The sequence below is a fragment of the Cricetulus griseus genome, chromosome 2, assembly GCF_003668045.3.
Source record: "Cricetulus griseus strain 17A/GY chromosome 2, alternate assembly CriGri-PICRH-1.0, whole genome shotgun sequence".
Lineage (NCBI taxonomy): Eukaryota > Metazoa > Chordata > Mammalia > Rodentia > Cricetidae > Cricetulus > Cricetulus griseus.
Genome location: NC_048595.1, coordinates 21,418,377 through 21,431,473, shown reverse-complemented (window position 1 = coordinate 21,431,473; position 13,097 = coordinate 21,418,377). Strand labels below are relative to the sequence as shown.

General features: G+C 51.7%; 1 protein-coding gene across 8 annotated transcripts in view; it reads right to left on the bottom strand.

Annotated features, from left to right (window-relative positions):
* Positions 1–13,097, bottom strand: part of Ptpru (protein tyrosine phosphatase receptor type U) — a 77,946-nt gene that overhangs the window by 62,905 nt on the left and 1,944 nt on the right. Inside the window, exon 1 of one of the 8 annotated variants that reach the window (XM_035439576.1) lies at positions 10,395–10,621. The exons of the other annotated variants lie outside the window; for them this stretch is intronic. The gene's annotated coding sequence lies outside the window, so the exon portion shown is untranslated. Of the gene's footprint in view, positions 1–10,394; positions 10,622–13,097 lie in introns of those variants that run through there. 8 annotated transcript variants of the gene reach the window in all.

Genomic DNA, 13,097 nt, shown 5'->3' with positions numbered 1-13,097 from the left:
GGCCCAGCATAGCATGATGATAAGCACCAAATGTACAATGTCACCACCTGTCAGGTGACATGATAGACACCAAGGGAGTTCAGTCACTGCCCAAAGTCAATCAACTTAGATCTCTGTTCCCAGGGATGTGACATAGTATGGTCCTGTGTAGACTGAACACATATGTGACAGAGTATGTTAATTCTGGTGACTGGAGACCGAGATTAATAATCTGAAAGACAGTGAGTGAAGAATCCTCTGTTGCATGTGAATTCCTCAGTTGGTGGTGAGGTCCACTGTATCTCAGCTGGTTCATCAGCACCTGGAGTTGGTACCAAATAAACCCAAGCCTCACTGGCTCGGGAGGGAATTTGAGTCCCCAGCCATCATGTCTGCAGCCCCAGCAAACTGAACAGTGTTGAGAGAACTGGCAAGAAATCAAGCCAGGCCTGTGCCGCCTGCCTGTCAGACCCATTTGACAGACGAGGTGACCAAGGCTCTGAAAAGCAATGGCATTTGCCCACGGTACCGTGGAGTAGCTCAGTGGTGGACACTGGAGACTGGGGATAGACTTGGGACTGAATGTTGACTTTGCCATTTGCCGTCCCTAGCAACTTTGGGCAAGTTGCTTCCTCTTTCTGAGCCTCAGTTTCCCCACCCACACATGGAATTGCTGAAGATCTACAACATCAACACATGTGAGCCCTCTGGAAACACCAGCGTAGGCGTGCCACTGGTTCCGGTAGGAGGAGAAGGAACCAGATTTGAATCTGTGCCCATCCAAAGTCCACACTCCCCAGACACATGAGAAGAGGCAGAATGAGCTTATTCTGGGTCGGGCAGACAATAAGCCAGCAGGTGAGTGGCACAGGTGGGGCAGGCAACCAGTGGCTTCCCTTTGAGGACTCACTTGTGTATCACTCATTTGCGGTTTCTGCCGGCCCTATAAGATGGCACATGAAAACACACAGGCAGAGCTGGGTGTGACTGGGCTCGTCGTTGGGGGCGGGGTCTCTATCTCCTTGAACCCCACCAGAGAATGGGGGAAAAATGAGATGTGCATGAGCCAGCACTAAGCAGACTGGTGCAGGGAAGTCCTGGTAGGGGCACCCAGGGTGCTTTCTGCCTCTTTGTTTGAAAAGCTCCAGTCAGCGCTGTGCCCTCGGGCATGAGATAAGTGAGTTTTAATGTCATCTGTGTTGGGAGGGCCCAGCTCTCCCCTTGAAAAAAGTCCACTGTGCAAGCAGCACAAAGAGAAAGGGTGGCCAGTGAATGGTCTTCTTAGAGGAAGGGAGCACTCACTTCTTGCCCTTGGGGTCCCAGCCAATCACTGGGGCAGACTATAGGAAAAAATATGACTTAGATCCCAGGCTGGTTCCTTCACAAAGGCAAAGTAGCTGCCCTGGGCCTCTCCTCCAGGGCCCTGGCAGGCCTGAGGTAGCCAGCCCTGTGGTTTCTTTCCATCAGTCCTGAGCCAGGCACATGACCAGACAGTGCTCCTACCCCACCCAGAGCTTGCTGACTTCAGACTAACAGCCAGACTGGAGTCTCAGACCACAATTACATGATTCCTCCAAGTGACTGACCCCACACCCAGGCCGACCTTAGCTAGAGTGCCTGGCCAGAGTGACCCCAGTCTTATCCATATGACACTCCCTAAATGTTAGTCAAATAGCCACCAGGCTCTCTGACTCCTGCCCTCTCTATGTAACCAGTCAGGCTGACTGATTCCATCCAGGGTGACCTCTTAGCCAGAGTGACCATTCTCACAAATCTCTAGTCAACCCCAGCCCGGGTCTAGTCCAGGTCCAGTACAACTCTTAAGAGAATACCTCCTCCCCAGCTCTCCCAGGGATAGGAACAGCCAGTTCCTCCTGCCAGGGCTCCAGCACCACCACAAGGGGGCACCAATTGCCATCATGCCTACCCTGACTGCTATGACCAACCTGCATGTGAAACTCATATAGAAAGCAGCCCTGATGTTATTCTTGTCGTACAGATGGACAGTGTGTGAGTGTGTGCCTCTCAGAGACAAGCAGGGGCCACACAGAAGCAATGTGCAGAAGACACAAATTAGACAGCCTGTCTTTATCCAAGGAGAGTAGGCACAGACAAAATAAGACCCCGACAGGGTTTCACACACAAGACATGTTTCCCCTGTCAATGCAGTGCGGGATGCCCTGTGATGGGCACTATGAGAGGCACAAGAATGATAAGGAGAGGGGTGGAGCTTTGTCTAGCATGTGTGAGGCCCTAGGTTTGATCCCCAACATGGGGAGGGGTGACAGGGAGAAAAAGAAGTTCTATCTTGCTTTGGGGGGCTTCCCACCTGAGCAAACATGAGGAAATGAAAGCTAAAAAGGGCCAAGGTTATAAGGTGGGGAAATGGTACACAAAGAAAAGGGGTGTCGGCCCAAGGAAGCTATGTGGGAGCTGAGCCTAGAACCATAGGCATCAAGGGAGGAAGAAAGGTAACCCGTTTGTCCCCTGCACAGGGAGGAGCGCAGGCTGGCTGACATGATGGGAAACCAGAGACTGAGGCCACCTCTTAAAAAGCCTTGGGTGCCAGGGTAAGGAGTTGAACCTGGCTTTTAACTGGGGAGCCACAGGAGGTGGAAAGGGGAATGCCCAGATTCTCGTGGTTCAAGCAGGTGTCTTTTCCAGAGTATAACGGGGTCAGGAGGGAACTCGGGACCAAGCTATCAAATGGTCTGGAGCTTAGTGTCAGATTGGCAAGGAGATCTGAAGTCTCATCCTGAATACAAACAGCACACACTCCACTCAAAAAAGTGTGTACATGTTATGTGTACGGACGGACGGACGGACGGACGGACGGACGGACGGACACACACACACACACACACACACACACACACACACACACACACACTCGCTTTCCCCAGCCCAATTCAAGTCCCTGAGGCACACTCTACATTAGGCTGGCGACAGGGAGCGAAGACAAGGCCCCTCTTTGGGTACCTCATCTCTGTAGAGAGCTCTCAGAGAGGATGGGTTGAATCAATGCAGGACCCCATGGCTCCCCCAGCCTCAGCTCCAACTGGCCCAGCCACATTCCTCCGCTAATCTCCCCAATCTGGCCAGGCGGTTGCCTGAGCAACCGTCAACCACAATTTGGGAAGAAGGGGGATGGCTTATCCACATCCGGCATGCTCTGGGCCTGATGATGTCAGGGACAAGCAAACTCTGGAGGGGCCTGGGAGGGGTGCCCCCAGGGGTCTCCCTCACCATGCCTCCCTCCACCTCCCCTCTTTACACACACACACATACACACACACACACACCTAGCTGTGAGCCTGATATTAAAAAAACACTTGACTACAGAACAGGGAATCTGCATCTCAGTCCTGCTGTGCCCCTGAGTGCCTTCATGACTTGGGGCATGTGACTTTCCTTCTCTGACCACAGTCAGGATGACCTCTCAGACTAACCATCCAACCAGGGTGACCTCTTAGACAGCATGACCCTTGTCACTGATCTCTGGCTAGCCCTAACCCTGGGTCTCTAGGCCAGGCCCAGTTCAGCTCCTCAACTATGAAACAGGAGCAGGGGTTACGACTCTGATTTCATTTGTGTTAAGTTTACAAATGTCAGGGGTGGTGGTACACTCCATTGATGTCAGTACTTGAGAGATGGAAGAATAGGTGTGAGGATCAGGAATTTGTGATCATCCTCAGCTACATAAATGAGTTTCCAGGCTAGGCTGGGTTACACGAGACCCTAGCTCAAATAAATCAATAGTAATAGTAATAACAATACGAACAATAACTGGTATCCTCGGAGGTGTCCTGGGGAAAGGTGTGTGGGCATGCGCGTTTGCCAGCATAGGGCTCTCAGAAATAAAGCTGGTTCGTGGAACATACCTATGAGCAGGAAATACATAGGTGCATTCTATAGTGGGCATACGCCTGGAGGAGGTGGGTATTTGTATGAGGGAGGAAGAAGTGTGTGCGCGTTAGCTGGTGAATGTTTGTGTGCATGTGTGATGCGCCAGCCTGTCCTCTAGCCAGGGCAGACAAGGCGTGTGCTCTAGGCCTACTGCACCTGCAGCCATGTGTTTTCTGAAGACCCTGCGTAAACAGAGCTTGTTTGCAGTGAGATTTTCATTCTCTGTTTTGTCAACAAAACGGCCAGTTCCCAAGGGTAGCCCCAGAGGAAACAAACCTTCTCTAGACAGACATAAATTAACAGTCTGGGACCTCACACTTCCCAGGCACAACCCAACCATAGCCTAGGGACCCAATAGACAACCCCAACAACAATGCCAGCCTTGTCCACCATTGCTCCCTCTCCTAAGTTACTGAACTTACCCCTGGACATTCTTGCCCCACTCTGCCCTGCTTTGCTCTCACCTCCTCCCTTCCTGAAGTCAGGGATAGCTCTGCTGCCTTTGAACTCTATCCCCAAGGTCTGTATAAAGCAGATGGCCAACTGTGCCCAGACTTCCTAACACCAAGATCCCAACTAACCTCAACCAGTTGCACTAAGACAAAGATATGACTGTAGCGTAGCCCTAGGCTAACACATCCAAGTGGAGGTCAGGTATTCCATAACTGACTACCAGAACCCTGAGGAACTGATAAGAAGCACAGTAGGGCTGGCAGTAAAAAAATACTCATATAACCACACAGAGTTAAGCAACCAGGGATGACCACAGACTGAGAAAGCTGAAACCACCTAAGGAGCCAACACAGAGCCTAGCAATGCCACCATCCTGCCATCTCTGAGTATGAGAGGAAGCCAGCTATAGCTGAGGAACTCACAGTGGACCCTTTCCCATCTCTATGAATTCCAGAGTCTAGGAGAGGGCTGCTGTATTGGCAGTCCAGAGCTGGACACCATATATCATTTAAAAAAAAAAAAAAGACTGAGAAGTGAGTGGGTCTCACTGTGCGGAAGTCCAGCAAGCAAAACATACAGATCCTCTGCAGAGCAAATGCCCTGCACTGCGGCCAATAAAGACAGCATGGGATAAAGTAGTGCGGGTGTGCACAAGCTCCATGGAGAGGGAGGGTTGTGTGGGGCTATGATGTGGTGTGCTGAAGATAGAGAAAAACAGACAGACTCCCGCAATTCTGCACAAGGCGGAAAGCACACAGCACACGCAACCCCCAGCACTGACATCCGCTAGGCACAGAAATGCTGGTCGGGGCTGTGCAGTGTGGAACCACTTCATCTTGGGTATATGTCACCATATGGGGGGGGGGTGACAGAATGGAAGGTGGGACCGGTACAGCCTCCTCACAGAAAGGGTCTGCCCAGCACAGGCACAGGGCTGATACAGCAATGCAGGAAGGAAAGGATGGAATACCACACAGAACCAAGCACCAGGGATGGCAACCTAGTCCTGAACAGAAATAAAACGCAGTCCTCGGGAACAGGGTATCTGCAGACTCCAGGGGTGGGTGAGAGGTGGCACGAAACTGAAGCTCCATGATGAAGCCCTGTGGAATGATGGGTTTGGTTCCAAGGCCTCTGGGAAGCTTGACAGAGCACTCACAACCTGGCAGGAAGCCATTTCCTCTCAATGGAAACATCTCCTTTTGGAGGGAGAAGAGAGGAGATAGTCACGCAACTTAGCAGGCTCCAGAAGCTGGGGAAGTTACAGGATTCCCGAGACCTGCTCCAAGGTTATATAAGCAGTAACAGCTCCTGGAGAGAGAAGACTGCAAGCTGCCAGGGATGAAGCTTTCAGGAGAAATTCCCCATGCTGGGGTGGGCTTTTCCTAAATGCAGCTTGCTTTTGAGGTACCGGTGCTTCTGCAAGGAACCCCCAGTAAACTCCGTGCACCAAGCTAGACTTGGGTGGAATTGTTTCTTTGGTCTGTGGAGTAAATAGATGTTTACTGGAGTATCCCCAGGAAAAGTCATGCAATACAACCTTACAGAGAACAGATGCATAACAAGGCTGACTCTCTGGGTGGCAGTCCGGGATTGCTCAGAAGCAATGCTAAACTCAAGCTGCCCCCAAGTCCAGCAAAAAAGTGCCCAAGTTATGGGCAATGTGAAGCAGAGAGGAACTGCATTGAGGACACACAGAAATGTGACTCTCCCACAGCTCTCCACAGAAAGCTGTCCACAGCCAATACCGGGACACCTCCATTGTAATACACTCAGGGAAAAGCTGAGATGACACAGGGACAGCCTCAGGACAGCTGTGGTGGGTGCAGTGTCTAAGGCTGAGCTGTTAGACACATATCCAGTGAGGTATAGTGAAGCAGCGGGACAATGAGGCCACGCATACTGTGTTCCTGAAACATGATGTCAGCATGCAGAGAAGTGGTGCCTAGAAATAGGAGGGTCCACATGACCAGGGCAGTGCAGATGCCGACTGCAAAAATGCAGAGCACCGGATGCTGACATACAGTGCAGTGGCAGTAGGCCCTGTGTTGGCAGTGAGCGGCCACATAAGGTGCTGTGCCCAAAGACCAGGTGAGCCTACATGTCTGATGCAACAGACTGCTGTACTGTGTAAACATGCAGAGTGACTATAGAAAGCCATGCACTGATCTCAGGTGTCCTGCTGTGTGAGGGTTCTCCATCCAGATACCCAGAAAGAGCCACCCTCCCAGCATAACCCTGGTACCCAGCAAAGCAAGTACCATACCATGGAAGAGAACCACAAGGAAAGGCTGCAGGATGGAGGCTCTGATCTGCTGCACAAATGGTACACAGAAACTCTGGGAAAGCCCCACATCACTGCAGCCCAGCATTCCTGCAATGGAACAGCATAGGCTGATTCACAGAGCAGTACAGGACATCAGGTCCAGAAATCCAGACTGCACTCATAAGAGAAGGCCAGAGCTGGGATACAGTGCCTCTGTCTGCTGCGAGGCAAGCATAGGTACATTGTGAAGGTGTTGTGGGAAGCACTGTAGAAGTCTCTTGGGGGCTACACTGGCAAGAAGTCACTCCGCCTCCCAGAAAACCCAGTGCCTCCAGTTCTGCCAAGCCCGCCTCCATTGCAATGTGGGCTTCTGTCCACCATTGCTCTCACCCTCCAACATCTTCCAGGGACTCTCCAAGGGTGCAGGATGAAGGCACTACCACCCATAGGGCAGGCGGTGCCAAACTCAGCACGCCATCCAGGTATTCTATCTGACCAGGGCCTTTGAGGACTGGCAGGCAAACAATGGATTTGGATTCTACTGAAAATCTTTTGGACAATTACAGTGCATCCCCTGGCCCCCAGCCCAGGGTAGGGCAGTATGGGGCAGGACAGGAGAGACAGAGTGAGGGGACCATTAGATTAGAGCCTGGCAGAGGATGTGGGATGAACAGGAGGCAGATGGCGGAGAAGAGCCTGCCCCGACAAGCTGGATCCTCACCCCTCCCCCATCCACCACCACCTTGCCCCTCCCCAGGCCTGGACTTCATCAGGAGTCAAGAACAAGCTTTTCCAAGCACATGGGAGGCCTGCAAATTCTCTGTGTGTGTGTCTCTCTGTCTCTGTCTCTGTGTCTGTTTGTCTGTCTGTCTGTCTGTCTGTCTCTCTCTCTCTCTCTCTCTCTCTCTCTCACACACACACACACACACACACACACACTGAAGAATAATTCACACTTACTTGGTACTTGCTATGTACCAGGATGTGTTCTAGACTAAAGATGTCCAAATATAAAAGGCATCGCATCACCCTGAAGGCAGAATAACATCTCCATCCTCATTTCCCAAGTGGGATCACTCCAAGGCCCAGAGAGGTCACTACCCACCCAGATGTCACACAGCGAGAAACAGTAGAAACCAGGAGGAGAACTCAGATGGTGTGGTCTCAAAGCCCATGTCCCAACCCATGATATCTAGGCACAAACACACATTTACACACATGACAAGAAGGATCTGCACTCATGTTGTGGAATAATCTTTTTGTGCACTGTGAAGGTGAGTCACTCTGATTGGTTTAATATAAAGCTAAATGGATTTCCAGGCACAGAGGATGCTGGGAAGAAGAAGGTGGAGATGCCAGGAGACACAGAGCAAGCAACGTGTGCATTACAAAGTATCAAGCCACATAGACAACGGAGATTAAAAGTTATGGGCTAATTTAAGTTAAAAGAGATAGTTAGAAATAAGCCTAAGCTACAGGCCAAGCTTTCAAAATTAATAGGAAGTCTCTGCTGGCTGGCGGGACAGAGAAGACTCACTGTACACTCACGTAAACATGCATGCCCATTCTAAACAGCATGCATCCCACTCTCTCAGAAGCCATCTCCAGTTAGGCTTCTGTCCCCTCTCAGTTGTCATCACATACCCCCAGATGTCCCTCATCTCCTACTCTGCATCTCCCAGCTACCCCTCAACCTAGCCATTCCTCAGACACCACCTGCCTCATTGGCAGCTGCCCCATTCTCATGTATATCTCCATCACCAGCTACCTCCCCCCAGCTGTACTCTCAGCCCCAGACCTGTCCCTCTAGCCTTGAGTGAGGTCCTACCTATAGTACCCCCAATGCTGGCACCAGGATTCCATCTCAACTCTTTCTCTAGCTTCGGCCTTCAACTCGCAGCAACAACACCCCACCCCCATCCAAAATGCCTTTCTCTTGTCCCCCTTGGGATCTAATGCTAAGTCCTGGACTTTGTGTGATGGAAATCTATTCAAGACACACACACACACACACACACACACACACACACACACACACACACACACACACGCCCAGTCACACAGGCACAGCTCCTTCAAAGTTAGCACTACAGGGATGCTCCACCACTATGCTGCTGTGGCCACTTAAAGGAAGCTTACTAGCCTCCCACTGCACCCCAGGACCTCCTTTCACCCCGTCTTAGCCTTCCCTGTAACATCCAAGGGTTCAAACCAATGCAAACACTCCATGAGCACCCACCAAGGGAACCAGAGATGACAAACATCCAGCTCAGCCCTCAGAGGACTCTCAGCTAAAGAAGGACAGTGTCTCAGCACAAAGAACACATGGGCACAGTAGAGACCTGTCTAAGGGGACAGCAGGCTCTAGGGGTCTGGATTGTAAAGCAAATGGGTAGGAGCAGGTTTAGGGGCAAGTGACACAGAGGAGGCTGGTCCCTAAAGGGCTGGCCAGGCAGGGCCTGGCCTGCCATGTTAGGCTTGGGGGTTAGCCTTGGGAGCTGAGGAGACTTGGGGCAAAGGAGTGGCAGCACACTATGACAGCCTTACAGAGGGCACTTGCTTGTGACAGGCATGATGTAATGAAGGTTGTTGGGGTTGGGGGAGTATGGGGCCAATGCAGAGCAGTGGTCTGTCCACACAAGCTCCACTCTCTACAGAGCCCAGGCCACACTAAAGCTCTGCCAGCCTTATCCTTTTAGAGCAGGGCTTCTCAACCTTCCTAATGCTCTAACCCTTTAGTACAGTTCCTCATGTTGTGGTACATCATAAAATGATTTTGTTTCTACTTCATAACTTTTAATTTTGCGACTGTTATGAATCATACTGTAAATATCTGATGTGCAACCCCCAGAGGGGTCTCGACCCACAGGCTGAGAACCACTGATTTAGACGCTCACAGCCCACAGAACATTCTACAAGTGTGGGAGGGAATGTCCTCTACTTGCCAATATGCTGATAACCACTAGCGATGTGTAACAGCCGAGGACTTGAAACTTGGCTAGTGCAACTGATGAACTAAATTAGTATTTTAATTAATTGTACCTAATTTAAATTTAATAGCCACATGTGAGTGAGAAGGCACCACTGCAAGGAAAGAGCATTGCCGTCACCATGGAAGCGTCTGTTGGATAAAGGGATCTGGACAGATGCCCATGGGCCCACAGACCTAGGGGCACCAGCGGGCAGGTCAAAGCCACTGACTGTACTGTCCTCTGCACACCTCAATATTCTCACACCCTGGGATCGGAGCACCCACTCTGGGGCACCCAGAAGCGCTACCATTTCAGAAATGAGATGCTGGGTGCTCCCTGGGTATCACAGCAGCTGTTTCTTTCCACTCCAAACTCAGATCTAGCCACACCAAGGTGACCAGAAGGCTTGGCACCCCTTATTGTGCCCTGGCCATCTCTCTCTCTCTCTCTCTCTCTCTCTCTCTCTCTCTGTCTCTGTCTCTCTCTCTCTGTCTCTCTCTGTGTGTCTCTGTCTCTCTCCTCTCTCTCTCTCTCTCTCTCTCTCTCTCTCTCTCTCTTCTCTCTCTCACACACACACACACACACACACACACACACACACACACACGTATAAACATACATGACCCGCTCTGGCTGCCCAGCAGCAGGATCACACCTGTGATCTGTCTGACTCCCCACAGTCCCTACAATGGTGGCCCTCTACTTTCCAGCTCAGAGACAGTCGCTCAGGCTCCCGGAGGAAGGTGGTCTGTGACTGAGGATTGGAGCAATGCCTGTCTAACATGGGCCCTCATCCCTCCTCCCTGGTTCAGACTGACCGTTGAGACTCGATGCTCACCAACGGTTGTTCTGATCACAAAAGGCCAGGGACTCCTTGGATTGGACAGGCTGAGCCAGCTGCTAGGGGTGGGGCCAGGGTAGGGGGAGGCAGCACCAGGAGTCTGGGGGGAGGGGCCCTCCTGCAAGAGCCCTCTCCCTTCACTCTCTGCCAGGGACTCAACCTCTTTAGCTCACAGCTCCCAGATGACACTTTCTGGACATGGCCTTTTCACAACATAACACCATCCACCAGCAGAATTTTCCAGATTCTTACCAGGGGAAAAAAAAAAAAAAAAAAAAAAAAAAAAAAAACCCACAACTCAGCCTTCAGGTCTATGTTCAGTAGAGCCACTGCGCCCCCATCTGGCACCTCCAGCTCTGAATCTGACCCACTTTACTTCATTCATTCTTTTCTGCCTTTTTTTTTTTTTTTTTTTTAATACTATGTCTGTTGCCCTGGCTAGCATGGAATTCACCGTGCAACACAGGCTGACCTCAAACTTGCAATCAATCCTCCTGCCTCAGCTTCCCCAGTACTTGAATTACAGGACTGAACTATATCACCTAACTTCATTCACTCCTGTATGTCACATCCATTTATTAAAAACAGGAGGCTCAGGCCTTGTACCTAAGTATTTGAAGGTCCACAGTGACTTTCCTTACAGAGAAAAACCAAGAAGGGCTTCTAGGAGGAAGTGCTATCTAAACTGAGAGGCCAACTAGGGACTGGCATGTGAAGATGTGAGATCAGAGCGTCCTGGGGAGAAAGCATGGTTTGTACAAGGTGCAGAGAGGAGGGGGTGGGCAGTGGCTACTTGGGGACGACTGGTAAATAAGGCTAGCCAGAACATCTGATCCCAAAACAAGACAGGGTGGGCCAGGCAGGCAGGGACTAGAGCACTGACAGGGCCAAGAGGGAAAGAATTCTGAAACTATTGGGGAGTTCTTCAGAGGATTTGAAGAGAGGTTTAAAACGGGCATTTTAGGAAGAACTCTGGCACAGTGGAAGGAAGCAGCCGGTCCGGTCTTCCTGCAAGTGGAAGATGACTGAGGAGGGAGAGAAGGGAAAGGTGGGGGAGGCATAGGGTAGGGGTAGGACACTTCAAGACACAGAGGGAAGCCACAAAGCACTCCTGCCACTCTGGCTGACCTAGCTGGCTGTGGAGGCCACCCTACATGGCCAGCTGGGGACAGAATGGAGGATAGCAGCATGCTAGAGGATGGTCATGGACCTGCCCTGCCACCAGACACAGGCCAGGAGGCAGCCCGGAAGTATGGCATAGGATCCAGGCCATCCTCCTGGCTTCCTGCCTGGCCTCTCTTTTGAGCCCCAGAAAGAAGTCTGGGTTGTCCTGACAAGCCCTCTGGTACCTCTCCCTCATTCCTGCTGTCCACAACTCCAGAGACCAAAAAGACAGATAGAACCAGAGCACAATGGGACAAATGACTGTGCCAGATTTGAACAGCTGAGAGACACCATACACAGAACCCCCTCTGGGTGACTGGGGGGGTAGACAGGGGACTGAATTAACTCTCTAGACTGAGGACAGGGGGATGCCACCTCCCCTCTTTCCAGGGTTTCTCAATTAGTCTCTAATAGTAAAAGCTTCAAAGGTGCCGGGGAACTTGAGAAGTCAAGTGACTTACCCAAGGTCACACACACACACACAGAGAGAGAGAGAGAGAGAGAGAGAGAGAGAGAGAGAGAGAGAGAGAGAGAGAGAAAGTAGCAGAGACAAAATTGAATCCATGTCCCCCCCCTCCCCTAGCTTCAAATTAGCCTCTGGGGCTTTGCCACATCCCTCCAACCCATCTTCTGGCCTTCCCAACAAGGGGACTTAACATTCTACCAAGTATCGTACATGATCATAATTAACACCATGAAGCAGATGGGGAAACCGAGGCTCAGGAATGAGAATAACCTGCAGTGGGTCTCCCACACCTCAATCCTGACAGTCCACTGTCGTGGCAATTGAGGCCCAGGTGTGTTATCAAATCATGGGGATGGGGTGGGGTGGGGGAATACGAAGGGTTTGATCTCAAATCTCAACGTGGGGGAAGGTTAGAAGGGTTGAGAAAGGTCTAAAAGACAGGTTGCCTGGGTCACCCTTGGATACCAGGGGGTCAAAACGGAAGCTGAGTAGCAAGGCCCAAAGCTGCAGGGCAAGGCCAGGACAGACAGATCTCTGGACGCCCCCCGGGGGAGGGGGGGTGTGAACTAGATCTCCGGAGGCCAGCTGTCTGGGGCAGGCAGCCTGGAGTCTCTCCCGGGACCGAGGCGGCAGCACGTGTCACGGTTCTCCTTCCACCCGGGGCGGCTCCCCGCTACCCGACGCTGGAGCCAGGGAAAGAGAAAGCCCTTGAAGAAAAGCCCTGGAAGCACACCCGCTAGAGGGACAGAGACCTTGGGTCGAGGCCTCAGGAAGGGACTGTGGGCCACGCACATACAAAAGCACACCGACACACCTTCCACACAGCACACGATGCGAATACGCTCGCGGACGCACAGACGCTGAACACACACATTCAGACAGGCGAGTGCACACACACACACACACACACACACACACACGCACGCACGTACACGCACATGCTCACGCTCACACACACCCTCCAAAGGACGCCAGACTCGAAAGCACACTCAAGCGTGCGATCACACCGCAGGCCAAGCGGGAGCCCCCCACACACGCATTCACACACAC